Source organism: Poromitra crassiceps (genome assembly GCF_964638095.1).
Source record: "Poromitra crassiceps genome assembly, chromosome: 5".
In the NCBI taxonomy this organism is placed as follows: domain Eukaryota; kingdom Metazoa; phylum Chordata; class Actinopteri; order Beryciformes; family Melamphaidae; genus Poromitra; species Poromitra crassiceps.
Window position 1 is genome coordinate 60,665,882 of NC_139642.1, and position 7,500 is coordinate 60,673,381.

The following is a 7,500-nucleotide window of genomic DNA, read 5'->3' on the forward strand; positions in this document are numbered from 1 at the left end:
CAGCTAGAAGCCTTCCTCAGCTAGAAGCCTTCCTCAGCTAGAAGCCTCTCTCAGCTAGAAGCCTTCCTCAGCTAGAAGCCTCCCTCAGCAACAAGCCAAAGCCTTCACATTTGTCAATAAGAAATAGTGACTCAAAATGTGCTAGCTAGACCAAATGGTTGAGCAGGCTCTTACATTTCTTAGACAAGTAAAATAACTTGGTTAGGATTATTTGTTTATTTGTTTGTTTATTAAAAGGATCCCCATCAGCTGCCGCCGAGACAACAGCTAGTCTTCCTGGGGTCCAAGACAAAATATACATTACATGACGCACAATAGTTAAAACACAAAGTATATTATATAAAATAGAAGACAACAAATCTAAGCAAAGAAAAACATTCACATGGTCACCAGTAACACAGATAATATTTGGTCAATATAACTCTCTATAGAAAATCAATAAATCATGGTTGAAAAAGTGATTTTGATTATGATAGACATACTTATGTGCAGTGTGATAGTGTGAGTGAGTGTAAACGGGCTCTGAGCATCCTTTTAAAACAAGCGCTCTCTTTAATGGAACACATGTTGCATGGAAGACAATTCCAAGAGGCTCTGGACCTGTATGACGGTTTTCTTCATGTAGTTGGTTCTTGGTCTGGGTAAAGTCATCTGACCATCACTCGCCCATCTGGTAGATAGAGTGTGAGTGAATCCATGAACTATAAATTATGTTATTCAAAATAGATTTAGGAGTCTGATTCTGAATAACTGTGAAAAAATATGAGTAGGTTGGCCGTTAGCCTTTTCTCAACACTAAAGGTCCTTACACACCGAGCACGTTTTTTTCGTGCGATTAATTCGCACGTCAATAATATTTTCCGAACCTATATCAGTCAATGCAACCGTGCATACCAACGGCGAAGTTTCGCGGAGCGTTATTGCGGTGTTTATTTTTTCGAACCACGGTCGATTTTTCAGAAATTCGCTTCCGACGTGTACACATACAGTATGTGGCTGTGATTGACAGGTGGGTCAAAACTCGCATCGCAATTTCGTGCCGTATATTCGCATCGCTCTTGATGTGTAAGGACCTTAAGCCATGTAAGACGTATATGCATGTCAGCTACACTAGACCTAGGGGAGCACCCCAGGACCAGCCTAGCTGCCTTGTTTTGTGCTGCTTGTAACTTCCCTAGTAGACCTTTAGATGCAGATGACCAGATACCACAGAGTAATAATCCAAATGACACAGAACCAATGTAGAAACAACTTGGCGAAGTAATAACTGTGTAACAAATGATGCACACTTTCTAGTAATGACAACAGCTCTACCCATCCTGGCAACAACCCTTTTGATGTGCTCAGACCACCACAGTGTTTACTTGCTGTATAGCTTGACCATCTATTAGTAAATTCATTTTAGGATTGTCTGACAATCTATGATTAGAACCAAAAAGTATACACATAGTTTTAGATATGTCGAGTTGATTTGCCGTGATCCACTTGTGTAAAATGAGCAGCTCTTCAGACAGAACCTGTTTGAGCTCTGTGCTCTTCAGACAGAACCTGTTTGAGCTCTGTGCTCTTCAGACAGAACCTGTTTGAGCTCTGTGCTCTTCAGACAGAACCTGTTTGAGCTCTGTGCTCTTCAGACAGAACCTGTTTGAGCTCTGTGCTCTTCAGACAGAACCTGTTTGAGCTCTGTGCTCTTCAGACAGAACCTGTTTGAGCTCTGTGCTCTTCAGACAGAACCTGTTTGAGCTCTGTGCTCTTCAGACAGAACCTGTTTGAGCTCTGTGCTCTTCAGACAGAACCTGTTTGAGCTCTGTGCTCTTCAGACAGAACCTGTTTGAGCTCTGTGCTCTTCAGACAGAACCTGTTTGAGCTCTGTGCTCTTCAGACAGAACCTGTTTGAGCTCTGTGCTCTTCAGACAGAACCTGTTTGAGCTCTGTGCTCTTCAGACAGAACCTGTTTGAGCTCTGTGCTCTTCAGACAGAACCTGTTTGAGCTCTGTGCTCTTCAGACAGAACCTGTTTGAGCTCTGTGCTCTTCAGACAGAACCTGTTTGAGCTCTGTGCTCTTCAGACAGAACCTGTTTGAGCTCTGTGCTCTTCAGACAGAACCTGTTTGAGCTCTGTGCTCTTCAGACAGAACCTGTTTGAGCTCTGTGCTCTTCAGACAGAACCTGTTTGAGCTCTGTGCTCTTCAGACAGAACCTGTTTGAGCTCTGTGCTCTTCAGACAGAACCTGTTTGAGCTCTGTGCTCTTCAGACAGAACCTGTTTGAGCTCTGTGCTCTTCAGACAGAACCTGTTTGAGCTCTGTGCTCTTCAGACAGAACCTGTTTGAGCTCTGTGCTCTTCAGACAGAACCTGTTTGAGCTCTGTGCTCTTCAGACAGAACCTGTTTGAGCTCTGTGCTCTTCAGACAGAACCTGTTTGAGCTCTGTGCTCTTCAGACAGAACCTGTTTGAGCTCTGTGCTCTTCAGACAGAACCTGTTTGAGCTCTGTGCTCTTCAGACAGAACCTGTTTGAGCTCTGTGCTCTTCAGACAGAACCTGTTTGAGCTCTGTGCTCTTCAGACAGAACCTGTTTGAGCTCTGTGCTCTTCAGACAGAACCTGTTTGAGCTCTGTGCTCTTCAGACAGAACCTGTTTGAGCTCTGTGCTCTTCAGACAGAACCTGTTTGAGCTCTGTGCTCTTCAGACAGAACCTGTTTGAGCTCTGTGCTCTTCAGACAGAACCTGTTTGAGCTCTGTGCTCTTCAGACAGAACCTGTTTGAGCTCTGTGCTCTTCAGACAGAACCTGTTTGAGCTCTGTGCTCTTCAGACAGAACCTGTTTGAGCTCTGTGCTCTTCAGACAGAACCTGTTTGAGCTCTGTGCTCTTCAGACAGAACCTGTTTGAGCTCTGTGCTCTTCAGACAGAACCTGTTTGAGCTCTGTGCTCTTCAGACAGAACCTGTTTGAGCTCTGTGCTCTTCAGACAGAACCTGTTTGAGCTCTGTGCTCTTCAGACAGAACCTGTTTGAGCTCTGTGCTCTTCAGACAGAACCTGTTTGAGCTCTGTGCTCTTCAGACAGAACCTGTTTGAGCTCTGTGCTCTTCAGACAGAACCTGTTTGAGCTCTGTGCTCTTCAGACAGAACCTGTTTGAGCTCTTCTGTGCAAGTTGAGGCGTAAAGAACAAAAACGTGAAATGTTGACTTTGGAAACCCTGAAGATCGAACACGGCCCTCCGGTGTGAAAGACGAGTGTTTACGACCTCCATTCACCCCGACCGCAACACCCTTATTGGCCACCGTGCTCTTTCAATAACACACTCTGTGACGTGTAGCCTATATAAACAATATATATGCAATGTGATATGCAACGTACTTTGCTTCAGAAACGTGATAATCGACGTATTGGTGGATTGCAAAAAAAAAAAAAAACGTTTCTGCAACCCATCGTCATTCGCATGGAGCAGCCTGGCAGGGCCGTAGCCAGGGGGGGAAAAGTGTGGACGATTCCAATGGCCCTTGACTGACAGCCCCCCCCCCCCCCCCCCCCAAATAAAAAAAAATTACAGTGCACCTGAACGCAACATACAAGATACCCGCTGAATAAGTGTTCAAATGTTCATGTCATTCTGGCCAATACTCTACTTCTGTTATAACATTTCAGTCTGGAATATGGAATATCTTTCAATAATCTTTATGACTAAAAGGCTAAAAGTAATCTAATGTGTAAGAAATGACTGTTCTACATTGAAGTAAAAAAATTAAATAATTAACTTGTTGGTTTTGGATTTATTTAGCTTCAAGAGTGCATTTTTGTTCATGTGACCCTCAACACAGGCTTTGAGAATCCCGGGCCACTTACTGATACTTATGCTTAAATTAACACACTCATATTCTGGTTTATTTCAAGAAAAACATTTTGGCTAGTGGAAATTCTAATTGACTGGTAACTTCTAGCAGCCATATTGGCAGGTGGCCAAAAAAGCAAATGTCAAGCCCTGCAGGGAGATTGTCACACTCATCGATACATATTTGAGGTTTGTTTATTAATTGGGAAAAGGACCACTGGAACAAACGCCGCGAACATGATCCAGCTACTTTTTCAATCTGACTGGCTACTCAAAAGTTTGGGGAACTCTCTGATTTAAAATTAGATATTCCTCTAAATTGGGCTTCAAATGGCCAAAATTTCCGTGGGCCCGATGTGATCCTTTCATGGGGCCCGAAATCCCTGGCTACGGCCCTGTAGCCTGGTCCGCCGTCCAAATGACGATGAATGGCCCTCTGCCTATATGTGTGAATGGTTTTGTGTGTGTGTGTGTGTGTGTGTGTGTGTGTGTGTGTGTGTGTGTACATGTGTGTGTGTGTGTGTGTGTCCAGAGGCGGCAGGCGGCCTCATGAAGAATGGCGGTGGGGCCACTGAACTCATTTTCCTTTCCCCTGCTACAACCCTTGACCTCTGACCCCCAAGGTCACATCCAACCCTCCCCACCGCCATCAGCGCCTCTGTGGCCAAAATGGGGGGGGGGAGGTGGGGTGTCTGTATCCTACCCCCCCTCCCCTCGGCCCATCTCTCACCTCTTTTTGTTTTAACCTCTTTAGCTGTCACTCCTGGGGTGATGATGGGGGGGGGGGGGGTTATGGCCCTTGGTGGGTTATGGTTACTGGTGGTGGAGGGGGGGGGCTACAAATCTCTGCCTCGCCCCTAAAGCTGTCAGCGCCGCCCCGGGGCCCTCGCCCAGCCTCAGCCAGCACGGTCACCTTGGATTGGTAGACGCACGCGTGAGACTTGGACACGCACACAGACACACACACACGCGCACGCGCACACACACTCAGGCATGTAAACGTACAGGAGAAGCCAGCAAACACAGACACACACACAAACACACGAGAATACAGTACAGTACACACACCAGCAAACACAGAGGCTGCAACTGCACACCCTTCACCCCTCCACACACACACACACACACATGTACGCGCACACATGCACACACACACACACATACTCACACACGTGTGCGTGCGCGCACACACACACACGCACTCAAGGATGCAGATACACACACATCCTGTTCCTGTACCTCTCTGTCGGAAGCTTGATTAATATTCCAGGAGAGAGGAGGGGAGGCCGCCGTGTGTTTATATGCAGATTATTACAGACTGACTCTCACTCTCTCTCTGTGTCTCACTGTCTGTCTCTCTCTGTGTGTGTCTCTCTCTCTGTCTCTGTGTGTCTGTCTCTCTCTGTCGCACATTTTATTTTTTATTTTTGAAAATTTGGCAAAAGAAAATGCGAAATCATGCGCATTTCCATCCGCTGCTATTATGCGAATTATAGAGCTGTCGATCACGTCATGTTGGAGGCGGTACTGCCTCTGCTTATCTGCTGCTAGATCCGATAGGCAACATGCAGGCAGCGACCAAGCTCTCTTTCTATTAAACACATCTACGTTATTAATTTAAAGTTTCTTGATGATCTACAAAGCTACATAGATCATAAGATGCCATTTCTTGATTACCAGGTGCCACTCTTCAACTGGCCAAGCATAATATTATAATCCACGGAGCAATTCTAGAAGTGAGTCGCATGAACATTAATCCCAGTCTTCTTCTGTTTAAACAAACACACCACGATGGTCTAAAAATTGTAACTGCTTATTGATCATTCGTTACCTTACACAAGTGTAGCCCTATTTAGTGTAGCTGCGCCGAACATGTCAACATGAAACTGTGTGGTTTTTGAATGGAGAGACGATGGAAGATTCTCTTAATCTGTTTCCACTGCATTTATCGCATTTACCCTTTATCAATAACGCAACTTTTTCACCTCCCCCAAGCGTGAAAACTTTTTTCTGATATTTGGAGTTTTTTTTTTCTAATTTTGCAGTGTTTCCACTAGTGTTCATTTTGTCTGCTTTTTTTTTATTTAGTCTTAGTCTTAGTCCTGTGTGAAATGTCCTTGTTAGTTTTTATCATATTTCATCAACCTCATCCTGTTTTTATTTAGTCAAGTTTTAAAAGTTAGTTTCTAAAACTTTTTGAGCATTTTAGGCTCATCTTAGTCAAATAAAATCACAACTATTTTAGTCTAGTTTTAGTCAATGAAAACTGGACACTTTTTAGTCTGGTTTTAGTCAATGAAAACTGTTGAATCTGCTGATGCGCTTGCACTAGTAATGGTCATTTGAATCAGTGTTGCCAACTCTTTCCCAAGGAAAGTAGCTAGTGCTGCCCGGGTCAGTGTCAGTGTACACCAGGTGCTGCTGACTCTGCCTGCCCGGGTCAGTGTCAGTGTACACCAGGTGCTGCTGACTCTGCCTGCCCGGGTCAGTGTCAGTGTACACCTGGTGCTGCAGACTCTGCCTGCCCGGGTCAGTGTCAGTGTACACCAGGTGCTGCTGACTCTGCCTGCCCGGGTCAGTGTCGGTGTACACCAGGTGCTGCTGACTCTGCCTGCCCGGGTCAGTGTCGGTGTACACCAGGTGCTGCAGACTCTGCCTGCCCGGGTCAGTGTCAGTGTACACCTGGTGCTGCAGACTCTGCCTGCCCGGGTCAGTGTCAGTGTACACCTGGTGCTGCAGACTCTGCCTGCCCGGGTCAGTGTCAGTGTACACCAGGTGCTGCTGACTCTGCCTGCCTGGGTCAGTGTCAGTGTACACCAGGTGCTGCTGACTCTGCCTGCCCGGGTCAGTGTCAGTGTACACCAGGTGCTGCTGACTCTGCCTGCCCGGGTCAGTGTCGGTGTACACTTGACTCTGCCTGCCCAGGTCAGTGTCGGTGTACACCTGACTCTGCCTGCCCGGGTCAGTGTCGGTGTACACCAGGTGCTGCAGACTCTGCCTGCCCGGGTCAGTGTCGGTGTACACCTGTAGCAATGATGAGTGGACCCTATTTAAAGTCCCTGCTCAGCCCACAGCTGAGGGAGCAGGGAGGGAGGCTGGCTGTGCTGTGCTGTGCTGTGCTGTGCTGTGCTGTGCTGTGCTGTGCTGTGCTGTGTGAAAAGCACTCAGGTCTTTTATGCACAAATTGAACAAATTCACATAAAAACAGGTGGATGGAAACTACAACTGTCTTTGAATATTCTGATAATCTAATTGTCATTCATATAATGCTGACAGAAATATATATATATATATATATATATATACATTCATCCATTGGCTATAAGGATTACTATGTAGCTTTAATACAGTATAACAATCCAGTAGGTGGTGGTAATGCAATACTTAAGTCACTGTCTAGTGCAATTAGTAATTAGTCTGCAATTTTCACTGTAATTATATTCATTCAAAAAAGTTGTTTTCACTGTTTGCTGAGGCAGGGTTTGAAGTTCCAGGGAGACGCACGTGTGTTTCAAAAGTCTGATCGCGGCAGTTCTTTATATGTACATTAAACACATATGCTTGTGTTTTTGTATCTGTTGGTGAGCTATTTTCGTTGATTTTTACAACATTTATGGGTCTCGGGGCAGACCCGGTTCTACGGGGGTGCAAAAGCATGCATTGCACCCTT